The sequence below is a fragment of the Agelaius phoeniceus genome, chromosome 6 (assembly GCF_051311805.1).
Source record: "Agelaius phoeniceus isolate bAgePho1 chromosome 6, bAgePho1.hap1, whole genome shotgun sequence".
NCBI lineage: Eukaryota > Metazoa > Chordata > Aves > Passeriformes > Icteridae > Agelaius > Agelaius phoeniceus.
This window is the reverse complement of record NC_135270.1, coordinates 6,196,818-6,222,610: the sequence shown is the minus strand read 5'-3', so window position 1 is coordinate 6,222,610 and position 25,793 is coordinate 6,196,818. Positions and strand designations below refer to the sequence as shown.

Sequence of the window (25,793 nt, the reverse complement as noted above, 5' to 3'; positions counted from 1 at the left end):
AGTAAATAGTCTGATTAGCTGGCTGCTGGTCCAGGCTGATGTTTTCCCATGGCAAAGAGAAGTTTTATCCTCATGCAGGATTTGTCAGCCTCCCCCACCAGCCCCACAGGAGTGGAGCCTGCTTTAACTCTGCACTGAATCACAGCCAAGCCTATTTTAGAATTAAATGGAAGATGACCTCTTTACCTGGCTCTCTCCAGCCTCACTGTGAAAGCACTTGAGGACTGAGCCAGGGCTTTGCTATCACCAGCTAAAAACAAGCCCGAAGTGCACAAAAAGCCCTTTTTGTGGCACTGGGGTAAGGCCCTGTCACTGATCTGTCTGTGGCACAAATCCCTCCTGAGAAGCAGTTTTACCCCAGTCCATGTCCACCTGCACCCTCCCTTAACAGTTTGATACATCAGCAACTTCTCCATGGGTTTTCCTACCTTTTAAAAGCAGATAGCCTTATTTCTCCCCATCCCCCATGAGACATCCTTAATGGAAAACCAGTTAAAAATATCTTCTAAAGGTGTAAATTACCACATTATGGACTCTCCTCCTAGAATGAACAACAGAAAAGGCACATTAATTACATGAGTTATGTAAACAGATCAAACCATTATAAAGAAAAAAACATTTCCTTCTTTAGTAAAGAACGTATTTCCCTATAAATGTGTTCATGTGTTCTGAGAGGATTCTTACAAAAGTTACAAAACTCGTGCTTATTTTTTATTTTCCTGTTCCAAACCAGTAAGAGCCCAAATCCTTTCCAAAGGAAAAGGTGATGCTCGAGAGCAGTTTAATGAATTGTTTTGACCCAGTGAAACACACGGTGTCCCCTCCCGGTAATGAGACACTCGGCAGAAAGTGTCACATGGCAGGAACAATGGCAGCAGGCTGTCACTACGGCCACAAAGCCCCTTCACCTCGGAGCAATCTCTCCCCTGACAATGCAGGGGAAGATCAGGTAACACTTCTGACCTAACTGCATGTGCACTTGGTGCTGGTGGTGGTGCTCTGACCTATAGCTTTTTCAGTTAATGAGGATTTTGATGATGATGATGATGATGATGATATTATTATTATTATTATTATTATTATTATTATTATTATTATTATTATTATTATTATTATTATTATTATTATTATTATTATTATATACTATATTTATAATTTATATACAAATATATTATATAATATGTAAATATTTTCCATTTTAATATAGTTATATATTTCTATATTATATATTTAAGTATCTCTATATATTTATATATTTATATTTGTTTTATATTTAAATTTCTATCTATAAATATTTTAATTTCCTTTTTAAACACCTCTTTGCTAGTTAGACGTAAAGCTCATGTTGTTTTCTGACTCACAGGCACTCTCGATGAAACAAATTTAATTTTAAAATGTTTTGGTGTGAAATACACAAAAATATCATGTGTACCCACATGGCATTTTAATTAGATTTTGTGCAAAGGTAGACATGAAATCAGTGGGGTTTTGTGGCTTTCTCATATTTTGATATAATTCCACTCTCTGCTACTGAAACAGGGAGTGCAGCCTTACACATTTATAGGCTGATGTTGAAAAGAATGGGAGGAATAATAAAATAAATAATATTTATTATAAATATATATAATAAATATATCTTTCTAAATAAAATAAAATAAAACAAAATAAAATAAAATATAAAATAAAATACATGGTAATAAATAAAAACATGGTCATAAACATCACATCATGCTCAACACCCAAATGAGCAGCAATGAGATTCAACAGGTGAGAAAATGAAAGGACAGAAACTGCAGAGCACAAGACACTGCCAATAGCCCAGGAGGACTGAGCTGGGGAGATCATGGTGAAATTTGACTCAAAATCATGTACATGCAAAGGTTCTCGTGGCACACTCAGAGTTTAGCAGCAGCACCCCTGATTTTGCTGGATTTTGTTGGATTTTCCCTTGGAGGGGTGTCACTATCATATTTTATGGAAAAATCCCTTTGCCAGGATTTCTTTTCCTGGGAAGCTGAGAAGCCTCAGAGAAAAGGAAAAACAATATTATCTCATTTGCTTCTCCTGTGTTTTGCTGCTTTGGAATGTGCTTGGAGATTGTTTATCCAACATGTGAATTGTTTTAACTTAATGACCAAGTCACGGTCAGGCTGTGTTGGACTCTGGAGAGGATCATGGGTTTTTAATTAGTATCTTGTTAAACCTTCTGTCTGTATCCTTTCTCTATTCTTTAGTATAGTTTTAGTATAGCATTCTTTAATATAATATAACATCATAAAATAATAAATTAGCCTTCTGAGAACATGGAGTCAGATTCAGCTTTCCTTCCAACAATGGGGACCCCAGAAAATACCACAGAGGGGAGCACAAGGATGAATTGCCATCAGGACACAGAGGCACAAGGAAGGGATAAATTGCCATCAGGACACAGAGGCACAAGGAAAGGCCCACAGCTCCAGGCTCAGATGCTCCTTCAATAGAGCTCTCAAGAAAACTGGAGATCCTTCTATAACTAAGTTATTTTTGTCAATATATACTTGTGACTTAAAAAGCACAGTATCCACAGGTCTAATATATGCACCAAACCTGCAGATCATTTTTAGGTTTATTTTTCTTTTTTAAATACAAACTGCTTATCTCAGAATAAGATAATGAAGTGGTACATGTTACATAAAGACTAAAAGTGTCAGGGATTGGAGTACTTCCATTCATACCTATTGTGCCATGTATAACAAAGAAAATTTGTACACCTATTCCTGACAACAACAATTTAACATGTCCAAATTACATTATCCTTTTTCTACCTCAATGACAAAATGCATCTGTATAGACTTCATTATTTTTCTACAGGCATGTAATAAAATAATTTAGAAATTAAAAAATACAAATCTGAGAGTAAAGATATTTTCATTTAAAATATGCTTTATTAATCAATTTAATTTATTATTTAATTACATAAATGTGGGAGACTGGTATTGATAGTTCTTACTTTGGACAATCCTCAAAATGTGATAAAAGTGCATCCTGTGAGGAAATGTATCACCTGTCACTCAAAAGTACTTCACAAAAATATTCCACAAAAATACCAAGAAGCAGCAGAAGGCAATGGCTAAAAGGGCAAGTGTTAGGGCACAGATTGAAACACCTCAAAATTAAGGCATGAAAAAGAGCAGGAAAAAGCATTACTGAATCAACAGGGATGGGCTTTTCAAGCAGCCAGTGTGCAGAGGAGAAGCCACATCATTCATTTTAAAACACTGATTGTGTTTTAAGTTGTTTGTTTTTGAGCACTGCTTTGTGTACACACGTGCAGACAATTTTATATCTCTTTTTATTCACTTGTTTATGACTTCTGCTTAAGCAGAGATTACAGAACAGGGAAAGGAAATGTGCACAGGTCTTGGGAAGCAGCATCCCAGAATGTGGAAGTGGTGTGATTACTTGAGAAACTGAAGAGGAAATTACTGAATACTCAAAAAGAAAATTTGCACCCTGAGTATTTTATTTATTTTCTTATGCGTAAGATCAATACTGGAATAATAGCAGAAGTTCCATTTTCATTGAAATATCTCCTGACGCTTCATGCGTTGTAACTACTCCATCAAAATCAATCAAAATCTCACAATGCTTGTATTAAACTACTAATGAACATTTAGGGGAAATACCCAGAATATCAGTATTAATTTTCATAGATATAGAAACAGCAGTATTAACAAAATAGCCTCAATTATGGACCAGAATTTTCTGCTCAGGAGTAAAAAATATTAAAAATATAAAATTTATTTAAATATAATAAATATTTATATTAATTAAAATGTATTTAAACATAATAAATATTTATGTTTATTTCTATTATAAATATATTTATTATTTATATTACAACAAATACATATAATACATATAGTACATATAATACACATAGTACATATAATACATATAATAAATAAAGATGGCTTCCAAATGAAATCTTCCAGAGCTTGCCATCCAAGTATCAGACAAGACATAACAGATGGATTCAGAGAGAAAAAGAGGAGTGTACAAGGAAAGAGGAGACAACCTTGGCCAGCACTGTAGGGAACATCATATCAGTGCACCAGCTGCCCACCTGCCTCAGGAGTCCTTATTTCCTGAAGGAAGAAATTCTGCCAGTGCCAGTTTTTATTCATTATTGTAGGACTGCCAACACTTTTTCTTTCCTGAAAGACAAAAACCTGTGTGTCATGTAAAGCCCAATAAATATAATGCAAGTCCCACTGAGATCTTCAAAAAGTACATCAGTAGCATGGCTGGGATCAAGATTTTACTCAGATATTTTCAATTTCTTCAAGTACTGTTTAGACATGTATTCATCCCCCCTCAAAAGTGAGCCCTTGGAGATGACAATTGAATGAGAAAAGTATTAAAAACCTCCCAACCAAACCTGGATTGTTAGTGTGGTTCCACTAATCATTACATTCCATCATAAAGACACGGAAATCAGCTTTTTATAGCCTGGCATTATGACAGCTATTAGACTCCTGAACTTAAAAGCAGTATAAATATTTTTGGTTTAACACATGAAACGTAACAATCAGCCATCAACTGTTCTTCACCATTTAAATGCATTTCTTCAGCAGAAGCGAATTCATGTATTATAGCAGAAACTAATAACTATTTCACAGCAGGGTATGAGTAGCTTCTCATTCATTTTTTATTAAATAGTTGTATCTGTTACATGTGTGAAAGACTGCTTTAGCTGCTTATATGGGGCTTTTAAGGCAGAATATCATTCCACTCAGCAGACAATACTGAAAAGCTCTAGTTTAATTCAATAATTAACTTCCTTGTGTTTCATTTCCAAGCACAAAATATTACCTTTAATTAAAAACACAATAGGAAATTGTCTAGCTATCTAGTTCTTTAACAATGTACTTCTTAGTGGAAGGTACTTAAAACTAATTTAACCACTGTTTGTTGCTTTTGCACTAAGTCCTACTTAAAAATGAGCTGGTTAACTCATGTACCTTAAGTTAAGCTTTATACCTAAGCAAAAAGTGCATTTCCTGGCTTTATTTCTGATCACTGGTGGAGTGTCTTGATGGCAACAACCTGGGCATTTATCCTTTGCCCCTTTCATTTCAGTGAGTGTATCTCACATTTTCCACATAGCCTCCAAAATGCCTCCTGCTCCAGCAGACTCAATTCTGTCATTTCTAATATCATTTGCATTTATGTTATTTACAACTTTTCATTACCTTTTGTACCTTATTACACTAAGTGACTGTGGAATCAAACTTCCTCATTAAAACATCTTTGGCAAAGCTCCTTTCTGAATCATAATTTTCATTTAATTTCTATTCAGAGTATAATTTTTAAAGCTTGATGTTTATTAGACAAACAATAATGGAGTTGTGAGGCCTCCAAAGTGATTTATTTTTGAGACCTCTTTCTAACCTTTTAATTTAAATCTTAATTTGGAATTAGTTTAACATGAAAAAGTGAGATCTATTTTTCACTCTAATCCTAAATCAATATTAGCTCAGAAAATTATTCTGTCTGAGCCAGAGAGCATATATTACACCATTAAAAGTAACCTTTTGCAGGGAATATCACTAATGCTGCCTAAAAATAATTCATTTCCACAAATCAGAATGAGAAATCCATGGGGTTTTTTTTTGCCCAGACACTTTAAAATAATTTTGCCTCTCCATAATCCTTCTCTGTATACTATTCTTGCTTAATTGCTGCTAATGAGTATGTAAAATAAGGGATAACACATCCTCTAAAATGTTTGCCTTGACAAATCTAGAGAGGTTCTTCTACGTCAGACACACCAAGACAGCCCACAGAAGGAATTGAGCTGAACTACATTGGAAGAAAATCATGATTTAAATTCAACAGTTTGATTACATTGCAACATGTTGGCAGTATTTATTGCAGATATCTATAAAATCATTACACTTCCATGAATTCTTCCATCTGAGTCAAATCAGTCTTTCTTAGCAGAGATCCAGGTTTAATCAGTATTTCCCAGAAAAGAATGGTTAACACTGCAAAATTGCTGAACTTAATCTAGATATTAATTCAAATAAAACTCACTGAATATTTTGTTTTTAAAGAAAACCTTACCAATATAACCCCATCCTGGCATTGGGAATACACAATTATTGCAAATTGTGTGGTTTGGTTTAGAAAAAATAATTTTATTTTTTTTAAAGTTGCTAAGATGTTTCCTTTTCCACTGATCACTCCCTTATTTTTAAAGCCCTTGAGATGAGTTTGTCTCCTGAGAGCTCTGGGACTCCCTGCAGAATTTCCTCTCCCTGATGCAGAGCTAAAGCGCCCATGGATGTGGCCACGGCAGCCGTGGTGTCACCACATGCCCCTGATGGTCCCAGGGACATGGGGCAGGACTGAAAACCAGAACAAGAATCAAAGGGAAACGGTGCTAAAATCAGTTTATTCTTTTTGCCATCACAAACCTTTCCAAGAAATTCGCTTTCCAGCTGAGGGAAATGGTAGTGCTCTGTGAGGAAGTACAAAATCAGCTGCAATATCAGCAAGGTTTTCGTTTTCCTCAAATGAGATGGTATTAAATGTTATAAACGTTATATGTTGGGATCTTTAGCTGGTCAGAGTGACCCCAAGAAGAGTTAGAAAGTCTCTTTTCCCAGCCCAGCGCTTGAAGAAGGAGTCAGAGCTCTTCATTTCTCAGTCTCAAAGTTGTTTGTGGTTTCTTATCTATAAAAAATTTTCTCCTGCCCTGCCGAGGTCCATCCTGCAGGACAGTTCCAGGCACTCTGCCCACCGCAGGGTGGTGTTATGTCTTTATACTAAAAACTACATATACAATGTTTACAATTACTTCCCAACACCTATCACCTATGTTGGACAGTGAGCTTCTACTCTAAACCAATCTAAAAGTGCCACCATCACAGCAGAAGACGGAGGCCAAGAAGAAGAAGGAGAAAGGCTGGACACGCCCAGATCCCTCCATCTTGCCCCCTGAATCCCCATTCTAAAAACCCCAAAACCTACTTTTTCACCTTGTGATAAATTCACTATCATTCTACTTAATTTGTCATGGCTTGCAGATCTTCATCTAAGGTTGGTAATTTGCTCCATGGGTCATAATCAAAACCACACAGGCATTTTGGGCTCTATGCCAGGGTCTCTGAGCCCCTGGCCAGGGTCTTGGCTGCTCAGGGTTCTGACAATTATATACATTTAACATTATTAAATTCCACCACATTCAGTAATTTTTTATCCTGCATTAAGAGCATGCTTTTCCTGGGCTGTATGATTATTTTCCCACTTCCAAAGCCCTCTCTCTCACACACACAGAGGCTCAGACCCTTCCCTTTCTCCCCCTGTGCTGTAATTCCAGCTGGCTCTGGGGACAGAGTTTTGTGCCTGTGCCACCAGACCTGTGCCAGGGCACACACACAGCATTCCATCCCCTGCTGGAATGGCCTTGGGGAGCGTGTCAGACAAGAGCAAACTGGACCAGTTCTCATCTTTCATAGACTAAAACCCAAAGCTATCACTCAGTCCTGTGCATTCCCCACTTTTCTCTTCCAGCCAGCGTTCTGGTTTGTCTTTTCCTGGTTTGTCCTTTTTCCTTTACAAGCAGCTGTGATATTCAATTGATTTTCTATTAAAGGCTATTGTATTCTCACAGTTAAATTTCTACAGTAATTCAGATTTATTTTGGTTTGGTCTGGGACCATGACAGAGGTTAACCCAATTCACAGATCACATCAGATGAATCATACATGAAAAGCTTCCCAGTTCATTCAAGGTGTTCAAGGTGGAACAGAATTTCAGATGCAATACCCTCTTACAGAAAAAAAAACCATTTTCAGGTGACTGCTGAACAAAGACTTGCAATAAAATTCTGCCTAACAAGGAGAGCTGGGAAAAGTGTTCTCCCACATTTTGTGCTCCCTGCACACAGCAGCCACGGGCCCTGACACGTACAAAGCATTGTCTAACAAAATGAAATCCCAGTGCTGATGAAACTCTGATTACCACCCACTGAAATGCCCAATTCTCCCTGTGCCTTTTTGCATATTTCCCCCCCACCCAGCTGGCTGAGCCATCCTGCTGCAGTCCTGAGGTGTCTGCTTGTTAGTCTCTGTCTCTCAGGCAGGGGGTTAAGACTTTTTATTTCCAGTAAAATTGCTGGTTTTTCTTATTTCTGAAAAAAACACATTCTCCAGTTTAAAAAAAAAGAAAGGTTGAGACAGAATGTGAACACCAATTAGTAAAATGACTTTAATGTATGTACTTTATATTTTTCAAGTATATTCTACACATTATCAAAAAAAAAAACCAACCCCAACCTAGTGGAGCTCAAGTAGTGAAGTTATTCTGTCCTGATGGTACTAGGAAAACCTCTTTTACAAAACTAAAATTATGGTTTTGCAATATCAAAGAAGAAAAAAAGTTAAAGGCTGCCCAGAAATATAAAAAACATATGCTTTTTATGAAGAGCATACTGCAGAAACCAACTCATCTCCATGAATTAGCACTTGCTCATCCTCATTAACAGTCTCATATGCCTGCTTGTCCTGTAACTTAACATGGAAGGCCAAATCTAAAAGATGTCATACACCAGTTGCTGAACAGAAATTATCCATATAAAAAGTTCATTATTTAAGACTCTTAAGAGGATGCCAGCATGATTTGAATTGACTCCAGGCATTTCTCTGCTTATTATTTGGAAGGTTGTAATTTGCACTTACAAGGTTGGAAGTGGCATTTCACTTTGACACAAAAAGGTATGATACAAAACTGCAATCAGAGTAATAAACTCTGACAGAAAGAAGACATTAATAGGAGCAACCAGTGACAAAATAAACTGTAGATCTAAGCAATGGCTTATCAAACCTAAGAGGATTTGCCTAATTAATCCTGTGTTGCACAGCTATCCAAATGGCTTTTCTGTCCAATCCATATTGTTGCTATTCCTTACTTACTCTTGGCTTTCTAGAAACAAGAGACATATCACATAACAAGCTAAACAGTATCACCTATTTTTGAACTGCTTTACTGTACTATAGTGTAAGCAGTTAACTAATGCACTGCAAAAATAGTTCCAGAGCTCCAAACTGTTTGTTTCTTTTTTAAATGACAACCCAAAAGGTAACAGTAAGCATTAGTTGTTTGGAGAGCAGCATTTGCCTTTAGAAGGGAACATCTTTTTTGAGAATAAATTGTGGAAAAAGAACTTTGTATCTACATACTTCATGTTTGGGTTTGAGTTCACCAGAGAAAATTGCAGGCTAACAAGAAGAGTATTGTCAGTGAAACCCAAATGGCCACAGTTTCAAGGCTGCTCTAATTGATAAATGTAAAATGTCTGACAAAGACTCTTCAGAGTGTGGCAGGTGTGTGTCATGTATAGTTTTACTGTCTAAGTAAAGCAAACATATGAAGAGATTAAAAAAATAGATTAAGTGTTTTATAAGCTACTGCTAGCCTACACTAGCCAGCTGAAGGCTTTAAATAATTTAATCCCTTCAGCAACTGCCAGTCCCAACTGCAATACTGAAACAAGGTCTGAATTCAGTTTGAAACCCAACAGGTGCAGTCTAATACTGCTTCCTTAATTCAGCTACTGATCTATGTTTATGCTTGTAGAGAACAGCATATTCTTAAATCCACCATGGCATTAATTAAATTAGTCTAAGTGCCTCTTGTTTTATCCCATCTTCTACTATCAAATTTACCTCAGACAGTTCTCTGTTTCTTTCCCCTCCCCTCCAGAAATGCTCTTCATGCCAGATGGAAGACAAAGACTTCTCAAAAAGCTTTTAAAATAGATTTTTTCTTTATATATCACTTGCAAAAAAACCACAAAATGAACCAGGGCAACTAAACAAAAGGAAATATTTAATACTGATTTTCTTAGCCTGAGTTTTAATATTTGAAAGTGGAAGGAGATACTTAAAGTTATCAGCAAGCCAAGTCCCTGATGCCATATCACCACTTGTACTCACTCCTTTCTTTGGATAATCCAGGCAATTTAAGTTGTACCTGATACCTTGTGCATAAGCTATTTATCATTCTTATATGCTAAATATTTTTACCAACATTTGCTAATAGCCTGAAATAATTCATATTGACCAAAGCAATAATTCATTAGAGAGAAAAAAAAGAAAATGTCTGAGTAAAAAATGAGCAGCATCACTACAAAGTTCCCAGCAATGGTAACGGGGGGGGTCCCCACCACCTTCCTTCTCTTTCCAATCATGGACTCCTTAACAAACCACAGGGAAATGCTGCTTAATACCCTACCCAAAGGTTATTTAGGAAAATAACCTTTTTAGGTTAAATTTTAGGTTAAGTTTCCTTTAAAGGAAATTTAAAGATTAATCTGCATTTTTCTCCAATCACAGGACAAGAGAAGAGGAAAATTCCCACCACCTTCCTTCTTTCACTTTGCCAGGGGAGCTGGAAGATGGGACAATCCAAGGCACAACTTCCTTTCCCTTCCTTGCACTCACTCTTGGGATGCACATGGAGAGTTTGTCTCCCAAGTAATTAAGCAGCATCTTTGGCACATGCAAATGAGAGGACAGCATTACCTTTTAATGCAATCTTCACTCCAAATTTCTGGATGCTTAAGTGAGGAGCCATTGGAACAGGAAGGCCAGCTCAGACAGCAGATGACAATTCAATGTCATTCAATCAATCAAGACTACAATAAGCCACACAAGGGACAAGCAGCCTTCTGAAAATGAGAACAGATTCAATGTACATTAAACAGAATGTTTTCTTAAATCCCAAGCTGCTCAAAATAGTAATACCTAGCTAAAAAAAAAAAAAAGCAAAGATTGTCATCCATAAAAATGTCTTGTGATTACAACAAAAAGTGAACTCTGGTACACCAGCAGAGATTTGAATTCCCAAAAATTCTACCAGCACATGGACAAACAATACCCCTCAGTATATTAAAAGCATCTTGGAAATCTCTGAAATTTCCATTGTTTTGCATGTATGGAATGGAAATTTTCATTACTAATCAACAACTATTCTTTTGATTATGTGAAGTAATACAGGCACCATCACTCCTCTGTTTCAAAACTGGATGGATAATGTTGAGGTCTCTCAATTTTATTAACATTGACAATGTGTTCTCTGATCCCAGTTGTACTTCAAAGCACCAAATGAATCAAAATTTGGAGCACAGAACAATGCAAAGTGAATTCAAAGCTTCTGAAATAGCTCTACCACTTAGTTTATACAAGCCTGAAATTTAAAATTCAGTTTCTAAACCATCTATTCCAGGATCTTGGCTTTTGAAAGAAGGAAAAGTCAGGAGGGTGGAAATCTACAAAAGACATTGGAGGAAGGCTCAGCAGTGATTGTAACTGTATTCTATCAACAAAGCCCCGTTTTAATTCAGAACTATGTGTCAAATAACTTACAATATTTAGGCTACATGATTTTATTACCGTAAAAATGTTTTTACATGAACAACTTTTAGTATGTGAACAATCACTGCTCAGTAATTCCCCACATAATCTTCTGGGATCCAGTTTGTAGTATCAGACCATTCTTAAGTATTTAATGAATATTATACTCAGGAAGATGCCAACCCCCTTGGCCTTGCTGTGGTAAAATGCTATAGTACCCCATGGAGTTTTAGGGCAAAAGTTGTGCTTCTACAAGACCTGGACTCCCAGAGACAGTTGGTACAATAATGTGTGTGAAAGCATGATATAGATCTATAAACTAGAGTCAGGCATCTTAAAGACTTCAAAATAATAATAAATACTGTGTTAGTTTAAATTCCAGTCTTTGTGTTTTTAAAGCTCACTACTTTGTTTTTGTTCTCTAAAACAGTTGCTCAAGAAAATCTATATTAACTGAACTTATTTTTCAAGGCCAGCAGGATTTTAAAGAAAAACCAAAACCAAACCAGCTACACTGAAATGAGGAGAGACTCCTAAGACCTGCCACTTGAATAGAAGGCATTGCAGCTCCTCCTTTCTGTGTCTTGTAGAGATTTAATGAGGAATGAAATCATCTTGGTCCTCTTGGCCATTCCCTTCCTGGCAACATTTGTCCCCAGGTGGACATACCTAGCTGGAGAAATGACATTTTATTTTGCTTTCTTGCTGTGTGACGGGTACACAATGCTCTTGGTGGCTCTTACACTGCCTGGTGCACAAAATGCAGGCAGAGTCTGCCCTTTCATGGAAAGCAATGCTCCAAATCTGCTTCATTTTGGTGTTCATCTGTCTGCAGCAGAGTCCTGGTACATGACTGAAAACAATGCTACTTGCTAGAGGCAAGCAGGATTCCAAAGCCACAGCCTCATTTTTCCTCCAAGTTCTGCCAGTGCACAGCACTGCTGACTCAGAGGGGCTGCCAAATGATCCTGGTACAGTGATGTGGGTTTGTCACCAAAACAGCTCCCATGCAGGCTGCTCTGCCACACTGCACAATAATGCAAATATCCTCCCATTGTATCAGGGCTACTCCATGAAATCCATTGTTTTATCTGATGTGGAACTGGTTAGTGGCAGGAGGAGACTTCAGTTTTCACTGCTCCTTGAGCAGCAATTGTCTGTGTTGAGCCTTCACTGGGAAGGCAGCACAGCCTGGGAAGGGTCAGAGCAATTTAAGGTTACACTGGAATGCCCTGCCCACTGCTGTGATCTTTTCTCTCTTCCACCCATGTGTCAGTCTTTTGGACTGTAAAAATTTCTGGAGCAGAAATTTTTGCATGGAGCAGGCCAGGCCCCTCTAGAGATTCCTGATTTCATGACAGATGCTTGCCACAAACCAAAGGGAGCCTCCAAATTAGCAAAAAACCTTTGCCTTTGAATGGCATCTTTTTTCCAAAGCTGGAAAAGGATGTTTCAAACACACACTCATGTATTTTAATAGACAGAATTTGGCAGAGAAGCACACTGGAGAGAAATCCAGCCCTGCCCAGCTTGTGCCAATACGAACTTGATCACTCGTTCTTTAAAGTGAATAGTCAAGTCTCAAGTATCCACTGTGCCTCTGTAAAAACAGTACTGATTAAACAGGTTAATTAATAGCCTTGTTTTATGGAAATAAGATTAGTAATCCCTTATTCCATTTGGGTTCCATCCCATGCCCAGTCACCTCAGCATGATGATCTCTATCTAGTCAAGTAAATGGCAGATTGTAACTGCAGGGTTTTTTTTCTAGCTCTTCCAGAGGAGGAAAAGTTAAGGTTAAATCAATACCCCTTGCACATGTGAGAGAAAAAGTGGTCCACTTTGTGTCAATTCTTCATTCCTGTGAGAATTAATTCCAAGAGCACACAGCAGCCCCTCTGCTGTCAAGTGGCTGTAAGTGATACATGGTAAGTGATCCACGGAACAGGCGCCCTGGGCTACACCCACAGTGGTGTTAGTGCAAGAAAATGTGTCACACCAAGCTTAACCTAAACTGTGCACACCAAAGCCTAACCTAAACCTGCCACTCTACATGTTCCCCCTGCACCTCTGGGGCTCCCGCTCCTGTCCCCACCCACAGAGGCACGAGGAGTCCAGCCAGGGTGGGCACTTCCTTGCTGGACTTTCTTTGGGAAGGATATCAGTGATGAGATGAGCTAACCCTCTCCACAAAACCCTTGCAGCTTCCTCTCACCGTGGCCAGCTCACCAGAGATGATTGCAAATGCAATTTTCAGCAGCTGAGTGGTACAACACTGTCTTGGGTTGGAAATGGGGGTATGTATTCAACTCCCATCTGTCAGAGCTGGGGCAGTTCTCGGCTGTCCATTGGGCAGTTTTTTCTTTCTCTCTCCCACAGCCAATCCTCCCTCCAGGAGATCTCTGCTGTCCATGGCCAGTGAGTGTCCCTGCATGGCTGATCCAATTCCATCATCCCATGGGGAGAGGCTCCACCCAGGGGAGGAGCCAAGCATTCCTACCTGGATACAATCTGAGGTTTGGGAACAGCACAGCAGCCTTTGCCCCCTGCATTCCCAGAGGAGCAGCTTTCTGCTGCCCTGCATTGCCAGAGGGAGCCCAGGCCCATCTCCAGCAGCCCTGGGGCTGCAGAGGAAAACTCCCCCCTTGTGCAGGATCCCTGCTCCAGCAGAGCCACAGCTGGCACTGCAGGAGGGCTGAGCCCCCATGGGATGGGGCTGTGCCACCACCCTGACACACAGGGGGACAGGGCCTGCTCTGACTCTGGCAGTGGTTTGCTTCTTTTTGTACTATTGCATTTGTATTTCTTTTTAATTTTCCTAGTAAAGAACTGTCATTCCTACTCCCATATCTTTGCCTGAAAGCCCCTTAATTTCCAAATTATAATAATTCAGAGGAAGGGGGTTTACATTTTCCATTTCAAGGGAGGCTCCTGCCTCCCACAGCAAGGAAAACTCCAAGTACTAAATGTGTCAATTCATAACTACCCTGACTATTCTTAGTACTTAGGACTCTTATCCCCACCACCACCATCCTTTTCCTTCAAGCTCATTTTCTAATTTCTCTTCACCATTTGTACTCATTTCTATTTCAAGTTGTGTATGTAGGGTTTTAATTATCTTCTATTTTGGGGCATTAAAAGATTCTGAATCATCCCACCTTCTGGGAGATTAGTAAATCCAGTGATTATCAACAAAAACGCTGTTGAATGCCTATTATCCATGCTAATTATTCAATTAAAAATATGCTGGAGCCATCAGCAGGACACTTCCATTTCATGGTTGAATAAAAGAAAAAACATCTTTCAAAATTGCTCTAAAGCAATTATTTTAAAACTTGCTTTTCAGAGCTAATCTTTCCCCAGTACCTCCATGCTGGTACAATAAAACCTGTGCATAGAGATCAATGGATGTGGAAACCCATGCAGAAAAATTCAAGAGATGCACAGACTTGTCTTGCACACCCCACTAAGATAATGCCCTAATTTGTGCTCCTTTTCCCCTGAGTAGAGTACATTTTGTTTCTGCATAACCTTTCCAAACACATGGATGCTGCCAACACGTGTCAGTATCCTGACACTCTTCTGGTCTCCGTATCTGATGCATACATTTAGGATCATGAAAGTAATTTTCAGCCTAATTATTCTTAAGACTATCAGTAGTTCAGTCTTTAGAGTGATTTCTCCACTTTCTAGCACTTCACCCCTTAAAAAAAAAATAATTAATCATTATTTTGTAATCACAGTGCTTACATGCCATCTTATTATCTGGCTACAGTCTGAAGTGAATTGCCTGACTAAACTGGTAAGGAAATCCAGCAGCAGGTGGAAAAGTAGCCTGGGATGGGCCATTCCCAACAGGTATTTACACCAGTCAAAGCACTCACTAAAACATGCTTCCTCCCAGGTCTGTCAAGCCAGTCTTAAATTCAGAGATGCCCTTATACTTCATCACCACAAACTGAGCTACTCCCAAACTCCTCTAAATCCTCCTAACAAAACCCTGGGTGGATTTCAAAGGAATCTTTAATTTCTGGGATCTGCTTGTGGCACCTGTGGAACAGGAGTTAGGCAACATGGAGCAGCTTGCCAAAACAAGCAATTTTGAAATCAGCTAACCCAACAAGCACCACCACATGGAGATCTCACACCACCTATCTGAGATTCCCCTTATCAGGACATTTAGCTATTACAAAAAAAGATGCCCTAGAATGCAGGATTTGAGCAGAAAACCCATCTGGAAGTACACCTGTATTAGGCAACTACTTGCAAGGCTTGCCTGCCTTTTATACTTTGACAAAGATTTTCAAGAGGACTTTCAAAGGGCCACCACAGAACAGTATGTACACATATTCTACTTTTGGAGGAGGATGGGAATAAACAGGAGTTTTATTTCAAGGGATGGCACGTGCAGGAAGCCTGCCAGTGCCTTGTAATTGCAGAAACAGTCTGTGCTCAGCCTAGCAGCAAAAGCAGCATGGATGTTCCCATGCTGGATGGGCTCTGGAGATCCCTGGGGGCCAGCTATGCATGATGCAAACAAGCAGGTCAGGGATCACCATGAAAGGCTCCTATCAGACATATTTGTACACATATTTTTATGCATACCTATATAAATATACACACAAGCTTTAAAATACGAAACAAGGGTGAATAAATAACTTTCAGACTTGCTATTTTCAGGTGCATTAGCATCTGCTCTACAGACACAAAAGGCCAAAAAGGTTAGGCAAATTACTATATGCAACTGGTGACTTAATGTGAGAGAACTGTGTCTGCTGCCTGGCTCTAGGGTCTGTTCTCCCTTTTGGGGCTAAGTGGACAGGTTCCTGCTCCCCTTCTATTTCCAGCCAAATGGAAAAGATGTGGCTCCAGCACAGCACTCCAACCACCACAGCCACACCTGTTTAGAACAACACAGTCACATCCTTCACTGGGTCACACCTTGGTGTGGCCACGATGGACAAAACACCCCATGGAGAAAGCTCTCCATATCAAATGAAGAAAATACTCTTCCCAGTCCAGCCTGGAGTGATTCTGCTCAACCTTCAGGGTCAGACTTGACAGAGAAGACAACTGCCATTTGGTAAAGCCACCCACCCATCTGTCTCATGAAGATTGAGGTCAGCCAACAAACAGCACTTCTGTTCTCTCCTACCCAAAGCCAAACACAGAAAAGTAACATAAAATTGAGATATTGAAAAATTCTTCAAGTATTCTGTTTAAATTACAATTTCCAGCTCCATTTGCTTTTCTTAGTTGCTTAACTTGGATAAACAAAGGAGGCAAGTGTTAATGCAGAGCCCTGTGTACGTACATGTAGACTCCTGACACGCCCCAGTGACTTGTTTTCACAGGAGTTGCACAGCAGTCCCTGTGTTGCCTCAGTAACAACTCCTACACTGGGACACTTGAGGAAACCAGGGCACAACTTAATGAGTACCATGGCACGTACTCTGCAGTCCTAAAGCTACTCCAGCAGTGCCTGGGATGAGCCAGGTTACTCCTTACCTTCCCATTTTCCAAGAGAATGTGAAGCAGACTGTGTCACCCATGACACATGTACAAATCCCAGGGCTGTGCAGAGGGAGGTGACACAGTTACTGGCACAAATCATTCCACAAAAATGACCAAAATACTGGGTTTGCAGTCTTTTCTTAAATGTCTTCTACCTTTTTTTTTTTTTTACCCTGTCTGAATGCAATTTATTAAATCAAATAGTCGGTAAGAATGGAGAAATAAAAAATTAAATGAAAGGGGAAAAAAAAGTTTAGCCTTGAGATGGAATAGGGAAGATCCTGGATGCTGTAAGGAAAATATCCCAGCTCAGCACCCACTAGTTTAGAGATGCTTTACAGTACCCAACCCCTGTTCTGGATTTCACATGCTGCCTTTGGAGGAGAGTTAGCCTGGAGTAAAGGAGTGTTGTCTTATACATTACAACAGTCCTATTATCATTATGGTACAAGGATTTCATAGCCTGAGAGTTTCATACCTCCTCAAAGTTTCTCACAGGCAGCTCCTCTAAGCACTGACTGTTCTTGGTCCTTGCAGCAGCCACCTGACTCCTCTTCCCACCAATCCACTCTTTTATGCCATTAGTTCTTATTGGCTACAGGTGTTGCCTGTTATCATCCAGCCTGATCCTAATCTTTAGTAATAGGGTCCAGCTGCAACTCATTGGGGGATAAGATTACATTCTACATTACCCATACTGTGTCCTCCTACAAAGAAGAGCTGATGAGCTCTAAGCACACCATTGGTAGCAGAAACAGCAATGAAAAAAAGCAGGACAGATGCTTTGTGAATAGCAGAGCTGAATGTGACAGGGTTCTTAAAAGCTGGTAGGGAAAGTTTAAGTGGTGAGTAAATAAACAAGCTAATATGTTTTCTTCTGGGTTTACCTTTTTACTCTTTTCAATGGTAATCTTTCTTATAAAGCCTGTTTACTTTTCCCCTACTCAAACAGCCTAGAGCTGCTAGACCAGTCTGGACTGAGCTCTCCTCTTTTTAATGTCTTTTTGCTTTTCTGGCCAGGAAACAAGCAGAGAGAAAAGATAGAGGCCAAAGAGCAAATTCAATAAGGATTTTGTGATTTTTTTTTTTTCCCAAAGATAGCCAGTTCCTAAAAGGATTTGAAGGGTCAATAGGTATCAAGGAAACAATTTGCTCAGGAACTACAGCACCTCTTCACATTTTTATAGTAATTGCTAGGGACAAGACATTATTCTTGCAATTAGGGGACAAATGCAACAGCATACAGGATCTGACACAGCTGATGTGCAGAAAACAGCATTGCACTTGGAAACGAGATGGCCACCTCAAATATGTACCCCATTTTGAGCTGTAACCCCATTTTGAGCTGAACCTTTGCAAATTCCAGCAAGTGATGATTCTTTAGAGGAAGATAATAAGGTCTTTGTGAGCTTTACGACTACCTTCTCTAGGATCAGAATTTAATCAAAGCCAAGAACAATCTAAAGAGAAGAAATCAAGTTCCAAGATAGCCATGTGGGAAGTACAAAACTCTTCAGATGGCATGTTTGGACTTGGTCTTCCTTTAGTAATGGTGAAGCCAGGTCTGTTTTTTGTTTATTTTTATAGTATCTTTCAAAATGCACTCCAATATTAAGCATTCATTACTCCTTGGAGATGAACTTGACAATAAATTTCAGTGCTGATTCAAGGGTGCCTAGGATTTGAAGATTTTAGCTCTGTATCTTACAATTTTTTATTTACAGAATTGGTTGAAGAGAAAGCAAAGGGCTACTACACTTCTCTTACTCTGTCCCACTCAAGTTCTGGGTATCTGTTTTAGTCTATGGCAGGTTTAATTCTTACACATTTTGATACTGCATTCTAAATATTGTTTCAAACCTGACCACAAAATAGTAACACAAATGTTTCTCTGAATTTTGTCATTTTACAAGCGCCTAAAGTATTCACTTACCCTTTTATTCTCAGCTTACAATGGGAAACTGTATTTATGCAAAATATTTCTAAAATACAAAACAAATTAATTGAATTGAATCTTATATATTAAGATAATCATTAGGAATAATATTTTTTCTGAATTCACAAAAATACAAGATAAATTAGCTCCTCTCAAGATAGTTGCTTGTTTTTCATTCCTCTTTCTTACATTGCTGGAATTTCTCAGTTATTTGTTGTTCTGTGTCACTGGGATGTTTTACTGAAATAGATGGCAATGCCACCAGAAAGCTCTGTCAGATGGCTGTCAGACAACACACTCTATCGCCCTAAATGTAGTTTTTGGCCTGCATTTGGTAACAATCCAATTTATGTCCTAGAACCCTATGTCAAGCACACAAGAGATGAGAAAAATGTATAAGTTATGCCCTGAGTATACAATGCAAGAGCACCAAAAAAAATAGCTCCTAAGGCCATTCTTAGCTAAAATGTATTTGAATAATATGAAATATTTTAAATTGATTTAGAAAAAAAATCAGAACTTCCAGATGCAGGACTGAAATTGCCTTTGAACACAGAGACCTTATGTCTGGGGTTTATTTATAAACCTTTATATACCTTTGTCTATGCTGTTACCATCTTGTGCTGGGTGTCCTCCTTTTCAAGAAGAGTTAAAGGCAAAACTCAGAACAAATTAAATTCAGCTGGGAAAGAGAAACTGTTTACTCAATTTAATATATGCACATAGACATAGGCATTTTAAAAAGCTGTAGAGACACTTTAAATGTATTTAATGTAAGCAGTTAATTCTTTCAGATAGCAGTGGTTCTGTGTGAGTGCTGGTAACAGCTGCTCCTCTTTTAAGTACAAAAGAGAGGGATAAAGCAATCATTAACAGTCTTTTAATCCACAGTATTCTTCTGAAGCCTTTGAAAATGTGAGCAGATATGGGTTTGAAATTTATCATAGTTGTAAGGGTCATTTACCACTGTATTTTTAACAGTGGCATTTTTCCTCATTATTGCTTGGTATTAACATTCCTCACAGTGTTCTCCCTTTTCTGGTGCATACAGCAGTGCTTTTCCTTACAGACTTGAATTTGGTCTGAAAATAAAAGATATGTAATGATTTAGCACATAGTTTAGGCGTGGTTCTTTAACGCTGGTAACTGGTACCTCCTGTGAAGAAAAACCCAAAAAACCTCGTGAATTTATAAGCATGAATTCTGAAAGCAAGCCTGAAAAGAAGAGAGGCAAAAGGAAGGAGTGGGACTCATTACGAAACCCAACAGATAATTGTAGCAAATGCGTCTTATGAAGATGAGTCACACAGCAAAGGCTGAAACAAAAGGCAGCGAGAGCACAGAGATAGGGCTGGGGAAAAGCACATCGAGCTAGATAACACACACAATGCACTCAGTGCTGCAAGCACTGCACACAACCAGCCCAACCTGCTGGCTCTCCTTTCTAAACACAATTACGGCCTTTGATGAGCAAATAACTCACAAGAGGTTATCTCAGCGCCATCCTTCAGTCACACACAGCTCACTTATCATACTGCCTTAGCATTGTCTTCATTAGCTGAACCAAGCAGTAATTGAAGTAGATGAGGTATAAATATTATTATAATTATGGTTTATTTTTTAAAGTTTTTAAATGATAGTGTATGGTTTGGTTAACTAAACAAATTATTTAATTATGATTTTTTTTAAATGTTGAGTTTGGTAATATTTTTTTGTAATTGTATGTTTTTATTTATAGATAGTGAATGGTTGGAAAGCTGCCATTCTTCAGTCCATCACATGCCCACAGTCATCGGCTCACTTATACTGCCTTAACATTTTCTTCATTATCTGAACCAAGTAACTTGAAGTAGATGAGGTATAAATACTATGATAATTGTGGTTTACTTTTTAAAGTTTTTAAAATAATAGTGTATGGTATAATTAACTAAACAGATTATTTAATTATGATTTTTTAAATTTATTTTGAGTTTGGTCATATTTTTTTGTAATTGTTGTATGTTTTCATGTATAGATATTGAATGGTTGGAAAGGTGCCATACTTCAGTCTATCACAGTTATCAGCTCACTTATCATACTGCCTTAACATTGTCTTCATTACCTGAACCAAGCAGTAACTTGAAATAGATGAGGTATAAATACTATGATAATTATGGTTTACTTTTTAAAGTTTTTTAAATAATAGTTTAATTAACTAAACAGATTATTTAATTATGGTTTTTTTCTTAGTTTGGTCATATTTTTTTGTAATTGTATGTTTTTATGTATAGATAGTGAATGGTTGGAAAGGTGCCATCCTTCAGTCTATCACATGCCCACAGTCACAGCTCACTTATCATACTGCCTTAACATTGTCTTCATTATCTGAACCAAGCAGTAACTTGAAGTAGATGAGATATAAATACTATTATAATTATGGTTTATTTTTTAAAGTTTCTTTTTTTATAATGGTGTAAGGTTTAGTTAACTAGACAGATTATTTAATTTTTTTTTTTTTCGAGTTTGGTAAAATTTTTTTGTAATTGTGTTTTCATGTATAGATATTGAATGGTTGGAAAGGTGCCATCCTTCAGTCTATCACAGTTATCACCTCACTTATCATACTGCCTTAACATTGTCTTCATTATCTGAAGGAAGGGGTAACTTGCCCCTGTGTCCTGGTTTAGGGCAAATTTGGAGGAGAATTTCCAAATTAGGAAAATTTGGAAGCAAATCCAGTAAGCAAACCCACACGGACCCTCCCCCCAACTGGTTCGGGAAGGATTCCTCAGAGAGAAGTGGAAAGAACCTGTTTATTTAACAGGCACAGCACCCCCCAGCACACAAAATGAACAATACCGGATGACACCGCTCTGAAAAGAGATGACAAATTCAGAAAGTCTCTCCTGGGGGTGGTCACTCTGGTCTCAGTCCCTCCGGCGCTGGGGCTGCTGCTGCAGGCCACAAGGTGCAGGATCTTGGTGTTTCTCAGGTCCCAGTCCGGAGCAGGTTCGAAATGGTCAGAAAAAGGAAAGGAGAAACAGTCCAGGAAGAAATTGGACAGTTTAGCTAAACTAGCTAATGAGCAAAGCAAGCAGAAGCGAAGCAAGCAAGAGTGAGAGAGAGCAAAGCCAAAAGCAAAAGCAGCAAAAGCAAAGGCTGCAGTTTCTGTGTCCCGCCAGGCTGATAAGAAAACCAAAACAAAACATTGGCTCTTCAGAGCCGGTCTTAAAGGTACAGAACATGATATCCAACATTAACAGAACACATGAATGGGGATACAAGCATCATAACGTCACCCTAGGACACCCTGTTTTTCACCACTGCTGGGACATCCCTGGATAACACCACACCCCTGGTGCTGCTTTCCATGCTGCTGGCATGCCCTGATCTCACACACACAAACAGCAGCCCGGCTCTGTATCCCAAGAATTCCTGCTCACACAGCGCTGCAGCACACGGTTATTTCTTGACTGCACCCTCAAGAAATTAAGGAATAACTTTATTCATCTCGGGGATTATTAAATAAAGGAAGCTCCTGAAAAGAATTTCTTAATGGTAGTGTCAGGAAAATTAATCCACAAACACCAGAGGTTTATGTCCAAAAAGGAGACAGAGGAGTGTTTTTACTTTATTGGAATAAAGAGAGAGGCCATGGGGCATTCCCCTGGGATCTCTCAAATTTTTGGAGGACGCAGCCTCCTTTTTATCCCAATTTCCCGGCTGCATTTCCCTTCTCTCTTTCCCCATTGGCTGAGGTACTTGAGAGGTGCAGACTCCCTGATACCGAAGATTTCCCTCTAATGTATAACCCTCCCTTTACATTTTTAATTCTTACTGAATTTAGGGGTTTTTCTTCCCCGTTATTTCTTTCATCTCTCAATGTCCAATTTCGTTTATCAGCAAACCTGAAGTTTATTTGTAAAAGAAAATATTTTCTTTTTCCATTCATCAATCAGTGGAATCCTTCCCATTGTTCCTTTTATCTCCCAGTGCTGGTTTTATCTCCCAGCAGACCCACAGCTCGTGGGAGAAAGTGCCCTAGTCCTTGCAGCATCCAAACTACATCCCAGAGCCCTGTTTCTCCCATTCTGTGAGAACAATTGCTGCTTAATTGCTCCAAATCTCCCGGCAATATGTTTGTAACTGGGGAAGCTGCAGTTCTAGCAACGGGCGCCTGGATTTACAAGGTAATTAGTGCTAACAGTGTTCCCAAACCTACTGTCATGTCTGAGTGGATGGCACTTCCAAACTGTGCTGGGATACACACGTCCTTCTGTGCTCATGGTTTCTAACGAATTACAACAGGGGAAAAAAAGGGGGAAACATTAAAAAAAAAAAAAAAAAAAAAAAAAAAAAAGGAAAGTTGTGGGATTCATTCCTTTTTCAAACTTACATTGAAAACCTGTTTTTCATATAATGGATACATACTTCTGATATACAGCAGCTCTAGTTCTTTGCTCCCATGACAAACAACTCCAATGAGAGTGACAACAGAAAGCCTGAATGATGAGAAATAAAGACACATCATTTCTGGTCAAGGAGCAAACAAATATAATAAAAATCCAAGGCACCTCATTTTTTTCATGTTAAATCACCGCAGGATCATTACATTTTGAGTCATTTCCCCAGGAATTGTCCCCAGTCTTTGGAAAGATGCTACGTGGAACAAGTACTAACTAATATATAAGCATTACATTCCCTTTTCTGCCTCATTGCCCTCTGTATGCTAATAAAATGAAATGGCTGTTCCAGAGTAAACACTCACCCATGTATTATTATTTAAAAACTGTCAAAACAACACAAGGAAAAAAAATAACAAATGCACGCATGTAACATGAAGTTGACTTTAATGCAAGATTTGAGTACAATCAATACATAATTAGAGCTGCCTTGAAGAGGCAATACTTTTCAGACTGTTGACCTGAAGGGTGCTTTTTCTTATATTTAGGCTGAAACGTGTCTCTTAAATGAGATTTCAAAGTGCAGTGTTATACTATTTCAGAAATGCAACAGCAAAGCAAATTCTACTATAGCATGTGGTGATTGGGCTGGGGTATCATTACAGGTTCAAATGCAGTATAAGCTTAACCAGTAAAGAGAACATAATAACACCTCCTTAGCTTTGTGTCCTTATAAATTTACTAAAAAATTGCACACAAGAAAACTTGGAATCACTGGTTTAACTACAGAGGACAGCTCTGTTAACATGAATCCCAGCTTCCTACAGGAAAGGACCCCAACACTGCACTTACCATTAAGCACAAGTGCATCTGTCTGCTTGTCTGGTGTGGTCACCATGGTACCCAGATGCTTTAGAGATAAATATGAAAACACAGTCCTTAATTCAAAGTGCATGCAATCTGTCAAGGTAAATTCGCACAAACTCGTAGGGGGCTGGGATTTCACATGCAGGTCTGGACGAGGTGACATCAGCAGTGCCGGAGATTCACACAGAGGTTAGGAACATCAGTCATTTCATCAAAATTAGCTTTGGGAACAATAATGGCATTAGAGACATAAATGTGGCTTAAGGTGGGACACACAGCACAGTCACCATGGGTTTTGAAGGTGAACTGAAGCAAGGGGTATCTTGTGGATCAAGCTGTACACCGTGAATGCAGGAGGAGGGGGTGGTTACTATTCCATTATACTGGCATTTCCAGGATTTGAAGATCAAGTTTGCCTTAAAACAAGGAGATTGAAACAATCCCAAACTTTGGTTTCTTTCACATTGCTTCTAGGTTTCTGGGAGCTTGTGATGTACTTGAATCACACAAACAAGCTTTGTTTCATAATAGAAGGAAACAAACTTAGAAGAAAGAAAGATTGATTCTTATGTAAACCCTTGTTTCCTGGAGCTGAGCTTTCAAGCAAAACATCAAACACTAAAGTTGCATAGCAACCTCCCCACCCCCATTACAGGTGGACCGGGCGGCCAGTTCCACCTTTCCTGTTTCTCCAGGCTGCACAAACACGGTGCTTGCACAGGTAGGATTTATGTGGGCAGGGTGAGCTTCCTGGCTGTGGACAACTTGTGTTTAAGAAAACAAGAGTTCTGCCCAAAACACCCCGAGGTGGAAACCTGTGATGTTCTGTGTTCATGTTCTCCAGTACATTATGAAAATGAACAGCATGTAATGTCTTATAAACTGACTCTTACACATCATCTTATGATGATTGGATTATTCAGCTAAGTAGAAGGCATTTGAGTGCAAGCAACATTATGCTTAGATAGTTAATTATTTATTGTTAATCTCTAGCATTTTTGGAAGTACTAAATCCTCTAATCACAATGAACACTAAATTTTGTATCACTGGCTTTAAGAGAGAAATAACTGCAATCACCACTATGTTTTTTACAGGGCTTTGTCTGTGTATTTGCAACCAGAGTAAGCAAGTATACACTAGAAAACACCTGAGGCTAAATACTTGTATGCAAAAGCATAAAACCAATTACAAGTAAGTATGTTCTGCCCCACCTCATTTTGTTCTTCCTTTTATTTGTTGGGTGATCTCTATGCTGCCTACTGGCAAGTTCCCTCTTTGATTTCCAATCATCCCTTGATGAGTCTATTTTTCTTCCATATGCTCCTACTTTCTGCCCTTCTTATTAACTGTTAAAACCCTTACACCCAAAATGGACGTGACTTTTTCCTAAAATAAGGTAAAGCTAAAACACTTTAAAAACAATTCCTCTTTGCAAGCTGTGACTCGACAGCAGGATTCACAGAAAGACACTCGTGATGTCCAACAGCAATGTGGCAGGAAAAAAATCCCGTAATCCAGACATAAAAGCCCCCGAGCTGGTGCCGTGCCATTCTCCCTGCTGGGCGGGTGCCAGGTACGTGCAGCTCGTCCCCTCGCCCGCTTGCAGCCGAGCCGGCGGTGTTTGCCTGCCACCTCCCGGGTGAGTCACAGCGCCGGGACAGCGACAAGCCACAGGGACACGTGTGAACGTG

General features: G+C 38.9%; 1 long non-coding RNA gene across 1 annotated transcript; it reads right to left on the bottom strand.

Moving 5' to 3' along the window:
- Window positions 1-230: 230 nt before the first annotated feature.
- Window positions 231-10,718, bottom strand: LOC143694207 (uncharacterized). The gene is made up of 3 exons (XR_013182560.1): window positions 10,572-10,718; window positions 4,106-4,196; window positions 231-541 (listed from the first exon to the last, which is right to left on the bottom strand). It is a non-coding gene; the product is annotated as an uncharacterized LOC143694207 (long non-coding RNA).
- Window positions 10,719-25,793: the final 15,075 nt, after the last annotated feature.